General features: G+C 35.7%; 1 non-coding gene across 1 annotated transcript; it reads left to right on the forward strand.

Annotated features, from left to right (window-relative positions):
- The first annotated feature begins 5028 nt into the window (after positions 1-5028).
- LOC125998414 (U7 small nuclear RNA) lies at positions 5029-5090 on the forward strand. Its single transcript, XR_007491986.1, has one exon. It is a non-coding gene; the product is annotated as a U7 small nuclear RNA (small nuclear RNA).
- Positions 5091-17103: the final 12013 nt, after the last annotated feature.

The raw sequence follows: 17103 nt of genomic DNA on the forward strand, positions 1-17103 counted from the left end.
TCCAAGGCATGCTCATGCTAATACTTTTGGTCACCACAATAATTCCACTCAATATATGTACATCTATTGTCTGCTGACTGCTCTCTCTGGTATTCTTGATTTGTGATTCTTTGAGAAAAAGATTAGTAGAAAGTGCCCTTTTACACTTTTCTTGGCTGTCATTTCCTCTTGGTACCATGTTTCCTCCACTATTCCTCTACAACTTCTTTTTGTGATTAATTAAACTTTCAAAAGAGTACAAAGCATATCTTACTCTTGCATTTATATTGGGTTCCTTGTTATAAAACTGAAAACTGATTTATATTCTCTAAAAATGGTTTATTCTATTCCATTTACATAATTTTCTTTCCCAGAGGCCCTTATACAAAAGAATAAGAACTCCCCCACCTCCTGAAATGCTCCCAAGGAGAACAAGCAATCAGCCCCATTTAGTGCCTAGAAAAAAAGAGAGAATAGGCCATCATCCTGTACCCCTTGCTGGGAGAGACCAGAAAATGAAAGCCATTTACACATATTTGGTTAATTAAAAAGTTAGAATTGTGTTTAGCTGAGTCTATAAAACTATTTTAATTTTTTCTTCAGTTGAATATAAATTCATGTACAGAATTGTATAATTTAACATTTCAGAAAAAGCAATAGTTTGAAATTTCTTTTAAGCATTTTCTATTCTAAACACTAATGCCATTTCTCCATGTGAAATAAGACTGTAAGAGTGTGAAATTTGGGTTCATCAGAGTTTATTATTCCTAGAACAGACAATATAAAATAATTTTCCACTAAAATGACATGTCTTCCAGGTGACGACATTCAGTTATCAATGTTGGCTCTGTCCATAACTACTAATTTACATGAACTTTTTAAGACAAGAAATTAGGAGTTCCAAGGAGAAGAGTTTTATAACCAATATTTGAGCAGAAATGAATTGTACCATTCTACATGGACAAGATAAAAACAGGCTTTCTTTGTTTCCTTTTATGAAAAATGATATATTATCCTTTGCCCAGTACAATTTAAGCATGTTTTAATATTATATTTAATTTAATATCACATGACACTTTGTGTGTTTAATCTGGTTTTGGTTTGGGGACCACTAGGCTTACTCTTAGCCCTGTGCTCAGGGATCAATCCTGGTTGTGCTTGGGAGACTATAGATGGTAACAAAGAGAGAAAAGAAGTTGATCAAATAGCACAATGGGTGGAGCATTTGCATTGCATGTGGTGGGCCCCAGTTCAATCCCCCATATCCCCTATAGTCCCTTCAAGCTTGCATGAGTAATTTCAGAGTGTAGAGTCAGGAATAACCCTTGAGCACTGCCACATGTGCCCCCCAACAAAACAAAACAAAACAAAACAAATAGCATGCAAGGCAAGCACTATGTTATATCTCTGACTTTATATAATAACCATAATCATAATAATATATATGGTCTAATAATAATAATAATAATTCAATTAGCTAACTGGCCTTTGCAGGTTATTTTGAGATATAAGATAAAACTTGTTTCATATTGGTCTGTGTTCAGGTAAAAATATATTTCTATGTGTCACTTTTATTCTATACTTTCTAAGATTATTTGTAGAAGAGAGGTGAAACCATGTGGTAATTAATAAAAAGCATCATGTGTGGACCAAATATTTTGTTTCTTTATACACAGCATTATCTTTGTAATACAATACAATACTGGATCTTTTTATCTCATAGGAGATTCACTAAACAAAATAAGAAAGAACACAAAACAGTTTAGAGCCGGTGATTTAGAAAATCATGAATGTCTTCTTATCAGTCTCAAATATATGGTTTTCTCCTCATTCTTAAGTCCCTCATTCAAGATCAATATGTAATTGGCCATGTTTAGATGACTTTCTGCCATTAGCATTTTTAGAGAGAAGATAGAAATGGAACAATTTACTCTCTTCCTTTTTATAACAGAAAATGAGCAGTCTCACTCCAAGAGGAGGTAATATTCTAAAGAAATTGTGATATTCAGATGTAATAGTGAAAAATTCTGTGCAAATTAAAATGGCCAGTCTAGCAAGAGCATGCAATTTGAACTTAGACAAAACTTTATAATAGGAGTTACATCTTAAACCTTACTCCCTCTCTTAATTTATGGTTCTCTTAAACATAAAATTAAATAATAATGTTAATAAAAAATAACATATGCTTTGTAGCATTCCTCAAAAGAGCAAGTGACATATACAAAATTTTTGGCAAGGAAATAAGACAGAGTGATAATGGCTTATGAGTACCATTAGCAAAAGCACCACTATACTATTTAAAGAGATCAATTGAGCCAAACCCTTTCTTATGTATGAGGCAAGTTAAAAATCCATAAATTTAATGGCAAAATTCTGGAAGATACTGAAATACTAAAACAAAATGCAAGATATATAAATGGGAACTCTCTGCCAGTTTTAATATCAATGTTGGGTCTAAAAACAAACTTTCTTATTCTTTAAAATCAATCCCCAGATTCTCGGAGGAAGTAAACCTCAGGGAGAAAGTTCTATATGTTGATCTTAGAGGTATTGGAAGGGTTAAAGGGCCAGAGTGAGAGAACAGTGGGTAGAGCTTGTGTCACATACAGATGACCTGGGTTTGATCCCTGTCATCACATATGGACCCCTGAACACAACCAGGATAATCCCTGAGTATAGTCATGAGTAAACCCTGAGCAATAATATGTGGCCCAAACATAAAGAAATTTGAAGGGTTAATAATAAAACAGGAAATTTCTATAGTTTATATTCAATCATCTCAGTGAATTCTACCCCTAAAAAGTGACTTTATATTCTTGAATATGAAACCTGGTACTACTTGGCTGTGGAGCTTTCTCTGCAAGATGGCACTTTCTTTCATCATTTTTTCTGCTGAAATTCTCTGGAAATGTTCCTGTCATTACATACTGCTCAATAGCTAGTAGAAAGTCTGCACTCAGAAAGAAGCAGCACCAACCCAAAATTTTTGTGAATAACAAAAAGTATGAAAACTAAATATTCCTCAAAAAACTGGAAATTGAGCTTCTATATGATCCAATAGTACCACTCCTAGGAATATACCCTGGGAACACAAAAACACAATACAAAAATGCCCTCTGCACACCTATATTCATTGCAGCACTATTATAATAGCCAGAATCTGAGAACAGATGAGTGAATGGTACTCAAACTATGGTACATACACATAATGGGATACTGTGCAACTGTTGAGAAAAATAAGTCATGAAATTTTCCTATACATGGATGCACATGGAAACTTATGCTGAGTGAAATAAGTCAGAGGGAGAGAGATAGACAAGAGAATAGTTTTAAGAAAAATAAAAGACAATATTGGTAATAATACCCAGTACAATAAAGATGAGGGGTGGAAAGACTGGCCCAAGATATGAAGCTTGCCACAAAGACTGGTGAGTGCAGTTAGAGAAATAACTACACTAATAACTACCATGACAGTGGTAGTGAGTGAGAGAAATGGAATGCTTGTCTGGACTATAGACAAGGGGTCGGGGATGAGGCAATGGAGAGCATTGGTGGTAGGAATGTTGCACTGGTGAAGGAGGGTGTTCTTTTTTTTTAATAGCTAAAACCCAACTGCAAACATGTTTGTAATCATGGTACTTAAATAAAGATAAAAATAATAAATAAACAAACAAACAAACAAACAAACAAATAAATAAATAATAAAAAATAGAATGCCTGTCTACAAGTTAGGCAGAGTTGGGAGGAGGAAGAAGATGCGGGGTATTGGTGGCAGGAAGGCTGTACTGGTGAAGGAGGATGTATTTTTTATGACTGAAATCCAACTACAAACATATTTGTAATTATGGTGCTTAAATAAAGATATTATTAAAAATAATAAGAAAGTAAAACATTAAAACTAATAACCTTTATATGTTTTATGGTAGTCTATCAACCATTTACAAATTATAGGAAAACTATATTTAGCCTCAAAACAACACGGTAATAAAAAAATCTATATTTCAGAATTCAGAGAGGACATGGATTCTGGTCTAGTTTCATTTAGCCTAATATTTTAACAGAGTTTACTAACTTTTTAGAAGAAATCTGTGTATGATAAAGGATGGAGTGTCCACCCAAAACTTTTTCCTAATACTTTTGTACTCATGTAGAGTTATCTAACAAGTGCTCACCAAATACATGTAAGACGGAGCATTCTACAAAATGAAAGTGTTTAGATGTCAACTGCCTTTTTATACTCTTCTATCAGCATTAGCTGGATAGAAAACTGCAAGTGGGGGGCCGGAGAGATAGCATGGAGGTAAGGCGTTTGCCTTTCATGCAGAAGGTCATCGGTTCGAATCCCGGCGTCCCATATGGTCCCCCGTGCCTGCCAGGAGCAATTTCTGAGCAAGGAGCCAGGAATAACCCCTGAGCACTGCCGGGAGTGACCCAAAAACCACAAAAAAAAAAAGAAAAAAAAAAAGAAAACTGCAAGTGTAGGTGGAGACAAAGCCATTAGATAAAAATAAACTAGATTCTAATTACAAGTTTCTTCTTTCAATCACAAATATTGACTTTGGTGAAAAGAGTACTAGTATAGTGGTTAGTGTGCTAGTCTTTGCACAGTGGCTGACCTGGGTTTAATCACTGGCATAACATATGGCCCAGGAGTCCTGCAAGGAATAATTTCTGAGCACAGAGTCAGGAGTAAGCCCTTAGTAATAGTGGGTGTGACACCAAAACAAAACAAAACAATTAGTTTTGGGATGGGATCCTTAATCCATTACACACTTTGTTTATGTTTATAGTGCTACTTAATCTACCTAACACATAAACATTAAATACGTCTTTATTGAAATATTTGAATATATTTTCTTCTCAGTTTCTTTTATCTAAATATGTTTCTTGGGGTTAGAACAATAACTCGAGGTGGGAGGGGTCTGCCCCTGCTGTGAGATTAGCAACTGAGAGAGATCAGAGATCTAGGGGATTTGTCTTCTTTGTGTGTTTCTCTTCTCTGCCCTTCTGTCTCCTGAAATTCTCCTGATAAAGACAAGAAAGGCCCAGGAGTGTTACAGCTCTTTTAGAATTTATCCAGCAGGCTTTCTGTTCTCCACGGGAAGGTCCCCCCTTAAAAAAAAAAAAAAGAAAAGAAAGGCCCAGGAAAAACTGTATCCAAGAGGCTCCAGAAGAATGCTTTACTTCAGAGCCACGCACTCTTTCTAACTAATGAAACCCACCATAACACACAGAAAAAGTCACACAACAAGCATGATAATGGGGAAACCTTGCAGGCAAACACCATGCACAGAGAGTGAAGATGATAGCTCTGATGTCTCAAAAAATACCAACCATCTGATTAATTTCAGATAAGAGTTTAGAAAAAAATATGGAGGATCCTCATGGAAATCAAAGAAACATATCTAGCTAAAGAGAACACAAAGACAGTCATCAGAAAACTCCAAACTGATATAACAGATCTGAAAAACACAGTAGCTCATTTGAAAAACTCAATGGAAGGCCTCTCCAGCCAGGGTAACAGCAGCCAAGGACAGAATCAGTGAACTAGAAGACGAAATACAGAGCAACTCCATACAGCAGAGGAGATTGGAAAAGAACCTTAAGGCAAATGATCAGACAATGGAAAAAATACTCAAAGAATGTGAACAGATGAAAATAGAAGTCTTTGATAAACTCAGCAGAAACAAGATAAGAATCATTGTGTCCCAGAGGCCCAGGAAGGAGATCTCCAGGAAGAATTAACAGTCAAAGACATCATTACAGACAAACTCCCAGAGTTAAAGACTGCATGCAATCAAATCCTGCATGCCCAAAGAGTACCAGCTAAATAAGACCCAAGAAAATCACCCCAAGACACATCATAGTCACAATGATGAATCATACAGATAGAGGTAAAATATTGAAAGCAGCAAAATCAAATAGGGAAATTACATTCAAAGGAGTATCCTTAAGATTTACAGCAGACATGTCACAAGAAACTCTCAAGGCCAGAAGACAATAGTGGGATATTGTGACAAGACTGAATGAAATGGAGGCTTCACCTAAAATACTGCACCCAGCCCAACTCAGATTCAGGTTTGAAGGAAGGATACATAGCTTCCTGGATAAACAACAACTCAGAAACTTTACAGATGCAAAACCAGCCATAAAAAAAAAACTGAAAGGTCTACAAGACAGACCAACAGACACACCAAATTTATAGACAAAGATGACATTAAATTCCATGACAATCATCTCCTTCAAAGGCTATGGACTAAATGCACCAATGAAGAGACACAGAGTGGCTAAGTGAATCAAAAAGATGAATCCAACCTTCTGCTGCCTAAAGGAAACACACAGAATAGTCAGAACAATTATAGACTTAAAATCTTAAAATCTTAAAAACAAGGCTAAAGGCTGGAGAAAAATCATCCAAAGAAACAACACTCTTAAAAAAGCTGGGGTGGCCATATTAATATCAGACGACACAATCTTTAGACTCAGAAAAGTTGTAAGGGACAAAGATGAACACTTCATAATAATCAAGAAATATGTGCAACAGGAAGAAATCACACTACTAAAATATATGAAACCAATGAGAGACCAGTAAAATATCTAATACAATTATTGACAAATTTGAAAGAGGATATCAATAATAACACAATAATTGTGAGAGAACTCAACACTGTCCTGTCAACACTTCATAGGTCAACCAGACTGAAACCCAACAAAAAATACTAGCCAGAAAAGAAAAATGGAAGAAAGAGGACTAGTATGTATGTATATGAGATATATATGGATATATATGACATATCTATATGTATACATACATACTAGTCCTCTTTCTTCCATATATATCTCATATATCTCATATATATCCATATATATCTCATATATATTCATATATATAAATATAAATATGAAAAGAAATATGGGAGGCACTACTTTACCCAATTTAAAACTGTATTATTTTTTTCTTTTTTATTAGTACTGTACTTGAGGCTATAATCATATAGTCTTCTAAATACATTTTCTGGAAATTTGATCTGTGCTTATAAAGTTTTCTACAGTACATTTTATTTTATGTTTATGGGATATGGTTCATATTGCTGAATATTGTTTAAAACAAATTTTAATGACTATAGAACATTCCTTGTTCTATATTATATTCTATAATATATTTATAATTATATCTCTTAATAATCATAATAATTCTGATTCTATAGTATTTTATATAGAATACAATATATCATATAATATAATTCTTTAATAATGATTATGTTCTATAATATAATTAGTAATAATTTGGTAAAAATTTATGTTTTACTACTCTTTCACCTTTTAATTTTAACATGATAATGTGCAATTTTATTATAAAAATGCACATAAATGTTTATTTTTCTAATAACGTGATGTTAACCATGCTCTTTTAGTACAAAAATATTTTTCTCAATGCTTCACATAATCTTTCAGATGCTGAAATTAATGAACTAGGGGCTGGATTGACAGATAGCACTGTGGATAGGGTATTTGTCTTGCAAGTGGTCAACCCAGGTTTTATCTCCAGGATCCATATGGTCCTCCAAACTTGCCAGGAGTATATTCTTAGGAGAAACCCAGGAGTAACCCCTGAGTTCTAAATGGGGTCCCCAAACAAACAAACAAATAAACAAAGATCAGTAAATTATTCTTTTTGTTTGTTTTTGGGTCACACCCGGAAGCACTCAAGGGTCACTTCTGGCTTTATGCTCAGAAATTGCTCCTGGCAGGCTCTGGGGACCATATGGGATGCCAGGATTCGAACCACCGAGTTTCTGCATGCAAGGCAAACACCTTACCTCCGTGCTATCTCTCCGGCCTCATAAATTATTCTAACCATATTTTTTCACATCAGCATTCTGTCTTGCTTTCTTGAAAGGGTCAGCAGGAGTATACATTTTGGCTAAGGTATACTATCTGGCTATATCTCTGACAAAGAATTATTTTTTTACTGTTTTCAAAAGGCAGCTAGCATCTGGTTCCTAAGTAAATTAAGAAATAACCAAATCATCAATTCAGCAGGATTACTTTTGACACTGATTTAATAGTAGATTATCTTGTTTATATGACATTGAATCAAAATAAACTGGAATTGTGTCATGATATTGATTTTGAAATATACTACCATACAGAAATTTGAGGATCCAGAAAGATAGTATAGAGATTAAGAAAAGTACCTTGCACACAGCTAATTTTTATCTAACACTTCAATATGATCTGCCAAGCACCCTTAGGAGTGGTTCCTCATATAGACCCAGGCCAGGGGTAATCTCTGAACATTGCTGGATGTGGTAAAAACAAAACAAAACAAGTTATTAGCTGAAATTTGGGGTTCCTTGATGCCAGGAAAAATGGTTCCATTGTGGCAAGAAATAAACAAAATAAAATATCTTCCATAACATGTTTAAAATGGTTTCTTCTGTGTTAAAGTTAGATATTTAATTAAACAAAGGGAAAATAGCTGAAAGAATTATGTAAAATTTGTATTTCAGGCCACTGACTTTTATGCTCTTTGAGATAATATTCCAGGTTTTTCTGTGAAAATGTAAGTCAATATTCTATCAATATTTCATAAAATGAAAAATTATCAAATGCATAACAACATGTTCTTAAAATAAAATTAGTAAGATAGATTTGAAAGGACTGGATTTATCTTACCAACATAGTACTTTCTTAGATGGAGGGAATATATGTTTGTTTATATATTTATATGTTTTATTGTGGGGTAACAAGAGAAAAGAACCAAAAACAGTCTGAAAAAAGGAGAACTTTGCCTCTGGGTTATTTTATTTTCTTCCTCACTTAAACGATCATTCCTGTTTATTTACCAAAAGTATTCTTAGTAATGTTGTGTGCTTGAGCTGATCAGAAAGTGGTTTACACATCATACATGAATAATTCACTTGTTCGGTATCTTCTCTGGGTTTATTTTCTCTCCTCCACTTTAAGCTTTACCATGTGAAAAACAAAAGCCAGCTCTCTGACATTTCAGAAACTAGAGAGCAAACATCTGTCAAATTACCATGTCTATGTGAATATCTGCAACAACCCACATCACATTCCATCAAATACTGTCAGAAACATGAAAGGGCATCAACAAACTTGTAAACCAAACTGAGTCTCTGACAATCAGAAAAGAAAAGCAGCTCTAGGGACATTTTTGCTCAGTGTAAGCAATCTCCCTCTATCAGTCCACAAACCATGCAAGAACATATTCAATCATCAAGAAAATTTGTTTCTGAAACCCTACATAGTTACTCTAAGACAAGTAAGATTCAACTTTAGGGATCCTTTTATTTTTTCATAACCATCTTAAATAAATAAGCAGATGTATTTGAACGTTATTTCTAAAGCCACCTAGGTACTTCCAAAGTTTTATTTCAAATTAGAGGCAGATTTATCTGATGCTTCAGAATTTTACAGTTCATATCAAAGAGTAGACTGTCTGAGCATACTTTTCTATCCTCCCCTTCCCCAACCCAGGAGACTATTTTCAAATTTAGAGACCACCTCTCTCTCTTAAGCTTTTACTATTTACTTAGAGGTGATTCATGCTATCACCTCAACATGTTTAATTTGTCTTTTCTGTATTGGTCTTCAAGTCTTTAAAGTTTTTAAGTCTTCTTCCATATTTTTCTTACCTTTTCTGAGTTTTTTTAATAGTCCTATAAAATGAGTCTGAAGAGATAGTACTGAGTATAAGACTAAATACCCAGCATATATCATATGATCCCCTGAACACCATGAGGAGTAACACCTGAGCACAGAAACAGGAGTAAGTTTGAACACTACTGAATGTGACCACAAAATTAAATTGGTAAAGACATAGTAGTTGATTTCGAACTTGAAATAATCTGAAAATTGGTCATCTTAGAATATCTCGATGAGTTGGTAACGTATAAAATGGAGTCTACTTAGTTAGAAGAAACCAGTATAATGACAGTATTGTACAATGATAAATTCAAATGATATGTTTGAATATGTTTTGAATGTTTCATATGTTTGAATAATACTTGTAGCCTGTAACATGCATTTTTTAAATAAACTCTCCTTCTGTGAATGGTTTCCCTGCCTTAGCAATCATCTCACTAACCATGTAACTAGCTTCAACTAATGCAACATTCTCTTTGGCTGCTTTCTTGAAGAAATCTTGTTGCCTCATTAGATATGCTTTAAGACTGGCAACCAGCTTGTTTCTCTCATTTCCTTGATATTTTGCACATTCCTCAGCATGTTTAGTTGAATAATGGTGTTTCAAGTTGTATTCCTTGTGGACTGCAACTTTCTCTGAGAAAATTAGACATGTGGGGTGCCACTGTGCTCAACAAAGAAATACTGCGTCTCCCACTTTTCCTGAAATTGTCTGTGCTCGTCATCAATCTTTCTCTTCACTGCAGGCTTTGATGAAGTCATGATGAAGGTGTGACAAAATCTAATTCTGTAATAAACTTCTCTCCCTTCTCTCTCTTAGGCTTCCGATAATGCAAGGGACAGTAGGCAGAGGCAGCGGAAATGATGTCTGCGCTAGACACAAAGTATTCGCAATTATTCGCTTACCGAATAAAAAATCACATTAGTAAGAAAAAAATCTCAAAAAATTGCATTAAACATTTGCATACCCCGAACGGAACTGCTCGGGGTTTAATGCGAATATTTAATGCGATTTTTTCTTACTAATGCGATTTTTATTGTGTTTATTTGGTAAGCAAATAATCGCAAATACTGCAATATTTGAAGGCAAGCGGCGGGCCACAAAATGTTGTACGAAGGGCCACAAACGGCCTGCGGGCCGAGAGTTTGAGACCCCTGCTTTAAACTATCTTCTTTATTTTATTTTCTGGGTTTTGGATTGTAATTGGCAATGCTCCAGTCTTACTTCTGGATCTGTATTCAAGGTTCACTCTAGGAATCATATGTGATGCTGGGAATGAATTATGAGTTATCCTCCTTCAAGGTAAGTGTCCTAACTGCTGTATTGACTCTCTGGCTGCTACTTTAATTTTTATATATATCCTTAGGTGGCCTCAATATCTTATAACATGAAATTTATATGTTTTTTGATATATGTGTTACAAACTCATGTTAGCCTCAACGACTTATAGACTTATATATCCCCTATTACATGTCTTTAATTTAATAGTAAGAGAAATCCTAACATTTAGGTAGACCAAGTCAGAACACTTCACTGATTTTCTCTTTTCCTCTCATCTATCTGGTTTCCTGTCTTAGCACCTTATTATCTATGTGTTAGAGACAAAGGACTAGGACCAATTATTTTGTTAGTCACTTCTCTTATCAAGACTATTACTCTAATCCCTTAAGAGTCATGAGATGAGTTGTATATTGAACTCATACTGAAAGATAAATCCCAGAGACCATTATGTTCTCAGTTCATGCCTCAATCTCCCTATTGCTTTTTTGCTTATATTATTCCAGTCTCAGGGCTTTATTGCTGTACCTTGAACAAACATTTGAAAGGTCAGTTCAGCAAAATCAGCCTTTCTGCCAACACTGTGGCAGAGCGCATTTCTGACATGTCAAGTGACATTTATCATCAACTGTGTGAGAAAGCCAAATGTTTTGATGCATACTCAGTTGCTCTTGATGAGGGCACAGATATAACAGACACTGTGCACCTCAAAATTTATGTCCGTGGTATTGAATGCAATTTTGAATTGACAGAGGAGCTGCTCACAATAATTCCAATGCATGGCCAGACCACCACTAATGAGATATTTCAGCATCTGTGTGATGCCATTGAGAATGCAGATTTGCCATGGAAGAGATTTGTTGGAATAATAACCAATGGAGCGCCATCAATGACAGGGAGGAAAAATGGACTGGTGGCACTTGTTCAAAAAAAAAAAAAACTTGAAGAGGAGGGTGTAGGGAAGGCCATTGCTCTTCACTGCATTATCCATCAGCAGGCCCTTTGCAGTAAATGCCTGCCGTGTGACAATGTGATGTCTGTTGTTGTGAAATGCATCAACCAAATCAGATCCAGGGGCTTAAAGCACAGGAGGTTCCATACCTTTTTAGAGGAAATGGAGTCAGAATATGGAGATATGCTCTATTTCTCTGAGGTACATTGGCTCAGCAGGGGAAATGTCCTGAAAAGATTTTTTGAGTTGAGAGAAGTGAAAGCCTTCATGGAGAAGGATGGGAATGCTGTTTCTGAGTTGAGTGATCACAAATGGCTCATGGACTTAGCTTTTCTTGTTGATATCACACATAAGCTGAATGTACTAAACAAGATGTTACAAGGCCGGGGTCAGCTTATCAGTGCTGCCTATGACAACGTGAGAGCATTCTCCAAAAAACTTGTGTTATGGAAATCCCAGCTCTCTCAGACAAACCATTTCCCAGCATGCAAGGAACTTGTGGATGCAGGCATACCATTCAGTGGTGAGAAATATGTTGATGCTATTTTTAAGCTAGAGAAGGAATTTGATCACAGATTTGCAGACTTCAAAAAGCACAAAGCCACTTTCCAAATTTTTGTGGACACCTTTTCCTTTGATGTGCAAGATGCCCCTCCTGTGCTTCAAATGGAGCTCATTGACCTGCAATGCATCTCTAATCTCAAAGCCAAGTTCAGGGAGACTGGTGAAAAAGCAGACATGCATGGGCAATTTTTGAGAGAATTGCCCCCCAGCTTCCTTGAGCTTTCCTGAATGTTCAAGTGCACCATGTGCCTTTTTGGGAGCACATATTTGTGTGAAAAGTTATTCTCCACATTTAACTTCAATAAGTTAAAGTACAGGTCTAGACTTAATGATGATCATCTTCAGGCCATAATGAGGGTCTCAAGTGCTTCCTTTCTAAAGCCAAATGTGGTTCAGATTTGTGAGAAGAAGCGCTGTCAAGTCTCTGGCAGCAAGGAATAGGCAAAAGATGCCATGCTCAGAAGAACTGTTCATGATCTTCGCTCAATGTTCTATTCATGTTCATAAGAAATAATTAAAACTGTTAATAATGACGTTTGAGGATTATTTTTTGTGAAATCCCTTATGCAGCCCTGCCTCACCCCAACTTTGCCTCCTACAGTCCCCAGGTAAATTGAGTTTGAGACCCCTGGTTTAAAGAAAGAAGAAATAAAGGGGAAAAATGAAGGAGATTGAGACAAAAATAAAATTAATGGCTAAAGGCAGAATAGTAGAAAAACATGTGCAAAAGATAATCAGAATGTCTGTGTTCAAATCCACTAAAACATTAAGAAAGATTGTGACAGCAAATTTGGCAACATTTAGGTATCCATACCCTCTTTAGAGCATCTTCAAATGATTAGTAATGAAGATCAACTGAAATTAGATATGGAGGCTGGAGTAGGAGGAAAGGGAAGCAATGGAATCATTAACTCTATATTTTTCTATACAAAAATGATTAGTAAACCATTAGCAAGGTTCAGAATGAAAGAACCTTAAAAAAATCAAAAATGAAAATGGGGTGTGTCACAATTACCACAGAAATTCAAAAGATCATCAGAGATTACTATTAGAATTTTTGTGCCATGAAAATAGAGAATCTAAAACTAATGTATACATTTTTTGAATTCATATATAATTGTAAGATTAAGTAAAAAATATGGAATACTTTAAAAGGCCTATCACTTTTGAAGAAATTGAAAGAGTCCTCAAAAATCTACTACAAAACAAAAACCCAGACCCAGATGAGTTTACTACTGAGTTCTTTCAAACCTTTAATAAAGACCTACTGCCAATCCCTTTCAGAATTTTCTAGTAAAGAAAAAGAATAATTTCCAGTTACTATTAATCAAACATCACCCTAAAACCAAAAACACAGATACTACAAAAAATAGAATTACATGTTGATGATATCCCTGATGACCACACATAAAATAATCCTCAACAAAATAATATTAAATATACCTAAACAACTCATCAAAAGATCAGACCCTATGATCAAATGGCATTTATGCTGGGTATGAAAGGATGGTTTAACATATGCAAATCAATAAAAATAATATATAATATCTATAAAAGGAAAAGAAAATACATAATATATCTGTAGACGCAGAAAGCAAGTGAGAAGATCCAGCACTCATTCACAGTCAAAGCTATCTACAAGAAGTCCAAACAAAACAAATTACTCAATGGCAAGTAACTACAAGCTTTTCCTCTAATATTAAGCACAAATAAAGTTTCCTTTTCTCACCATTTTTTTTCAATACAGTACTGAAAATACTTGCCATAAAAATAGACAAGAAAAATATATAAATGGCATTTAGAAAGGAAAGGAAAAAGTCAAACTTTCATTATTTTTGGATGAACTGAAAATATACTTAGAAAATCTAAAATACTCCACCAAAAAAACTACTAGAAACAACAGATTTGTATAATAAATAGCAAGCTACAAAGATTAGAATGCAAAAGCCCATTTCTCTACTATATGCAAATAATAAAAGAGAAGAAACTGATATTAAAAACACTATCTCATTCACTATTGTGCCTCAGAAAAATCAAGTAACTCTGAATCTGTTTAATTAAAGAGACTAAAGACCTATAAAAATAAAACTATAAGGGCCGGAGAGACAGCACAGCAGTAGTGTGTTTGCCTTGCATGCGGCCAACCCAGGATGGATGGTGGAAGGGAGGGAGTAAGGAAGGAAGGGAGGGAGGAAGGAATGGAGGAAGAGAAGGAGGAAGGGAGGGAGTAGGAAGGATGGAAGGAAGAGAGGAAGGAGGGAAGGAAGAAGGGAAGGAGGGAAGGAGGGAGGGAGGGAGGGAGGGAAGGAGGGAGGGAGGGAGGGAGAGTGGAAGAAGAAAGGAAGGAACTCACCCAAAACAAAATGTCATGTTTGTTCCAAAATTAATTTTCACCTCACCCTTACTTTCCTCCTATTCATTCACTAATCATAGCTCTACTCAATTCCTTCCAAAACAACTAGAAAAAAAATCTCAGAAATTACCTTTTAAGAAAACTTACTCCCAAAGAGAAATGATAAAACTCTATTCCATTTTCAGTTAAAAACTAATTATTTTGCTCTCTGAAAACAGATTGCAGCTGTCTAAAAAGTCTATCTAGGAAAGGAATGTTCCCTTCCTTGAGTGGTTTGCCTTTGATGTGGACAGGAAAAAGGTTACCTTTAATGCAATTTGAAAGCTCTCATTTCACCCAAGTTTCAGGAGCACATTTCTAAATTGGTTTAGGATCATTGAATCTTCTATCTGCTCTAATTCCCTGAGACACAATGTTCAATTAACATTGGAAAGTTTGACAAATAGAAAAGGAACATTCTTTCCCATGTTGAATAATACCTTTCCAATGCTTTTCCCTTCACCTGATGTGACCTTTCTAATTTGCCCCTATGTATGGGGAGGGGCTTTAATTGATTTGCATGGTTTAGAACCAGCCTCCCTAGGAAGCCTCTCAGCTCTATTCATGCAGAATTTATCACACTTCGCAGTGATTAATCAAAATTAATGACTCTTTTTGGCTATTGGTACATTCAATAAGCATTTGCAGGCACTTCCCTTACCACTAAGGTGCCATTTTGACTCTGTTTATGAAGCTCCTTCTACTGTCCCAATATACCATCATGCCTTGCATGTGGGGTTGACCTTCACCTGGTAACGCAGAGGGATTACTCCTGGCTCTGCGCTCAGAAATCGCTCCTGGCTTGGGGGACCATATGGGACGCCAGGCGACTGAACCATAGTCTGTCCTAGGTCAGCCACGTGCAAGGTCTTACTGCTGTGCCACCGCTCTGGCTCCATTTTTTTTTTACCACTTCATAGTCTCATCACATATCAAAAGTGATTAATGAATGTCTCTATGTCATTACTTACTAGTTTTGTGATTCTGCATGCTTATGTCGTTTTCTTCTGCCTCAATTTCCATACTTAAGGCTTTAGATTAAGGAAGGACAGGATTTAAATAACAGAATAAATCATGTAAATGTTTAAAAGAAGCTATGTATTCAGACTGCTGTTATTACTAATCATTTCTTTCAATATTAATGCTCTGTGGCATATATTTATTAAGACAAAGGAACAGGAAAAGAAGCCCATATTTTCCCTTGTGTTACTTACAAAATAGGAATTCTCTGAGCCTGGATTTTTCATCTTTAAAAAATAAGCTTAAGGGGGCCAGAGTGATAACACAGAGGTAGAGCATTTGTCTTGCATGCAGCTGACCCAGGATGGGCCTTTTTGATCTCCAGCATCTCACGTGCCTCCTGAGCCTTCCAGGAGCTATTTCTGAGAGGAGAGCCAGGAGTAACTCCTGAACGCCACCGGGTGTAGCCCAAAAATCAAAAAGAAAGAAGGAAAATAAAAAAATAAGCTTAAAAGATATCACATATTCTCTGCCTCAGTTCATCTTATTTACCAAAGAAACAGTGCAAACAAAAATCAGTCTATCTTGTGAAGTCTTTAAGTAGTTAATCGATTTTATGAATATGGTAGAAAACTGGAGTATATTATTTCCTGTGACAGACCACCTCAGAGAAGTTAATTCTGAGACAATTCTTGTCAACAAACTGTTGTTAATGAACTACTCAGTTGTACTTTGTCTCTCCCTTATGTATCATCGACTTACATACAGTCAATAATATATTGCTATTTAGATAAAGAGAATGGATTGAAACCAACTTTTTTGAATAAATGTTTTCAAATTATCAAATTATATCTTTGTGTTTTTTGCTTGTGGGCCATACCTGGTGGCACTCAGGGGTTACTTCTGGCTCTGAGTACAGGAATTGCTACTGGCATGCTCAGGAACCATATGGGATGCCGGTATTCGAACCTGGGTCCCAGGTCAGCCACGTGCAAGCAAACTACTTATCTGCTGTTCTATCATTCTGGCTCCCAAATGATATCTTCTTATATTTGTTTGCCTGTTCTGTTTGGATGATATTCTTACAATAGTTTCCAAAGCTCCAAACTTCTTTTCTTCATTTTTGTTTTATTTTGTTTGGTGGCCACACCTGACACTATTTCGGGTTTATTGTTGGCTGTGCTCTGGGATCACTCCTGGAAGTATTCAAGGAATAGCATGTAGTGCTGGAGATCAAACTCTGAAGGTTCAAGGTAAGCACTATGACAGTTGTACCATCCCTTTTTGGTCCCCAAATTCCAATGG

The sequence above is a fragment of the Suncus etruscus genome, chromosome 20, assembly GCF_024139225.1.
Source record: "Suncus etruscus isolate mSunEtr1 chromosome 20, mSunEtr1.pri.cur, whole genome shotgun sequence".
In the NCBI taxonomy this organism is placed as follows: domain Eukaryota; kingdom Metazoa; phylum Chordata; class Mammalia; order Eulipotyphla; family Soricidae; genus Suncus; species Suncus etruscus.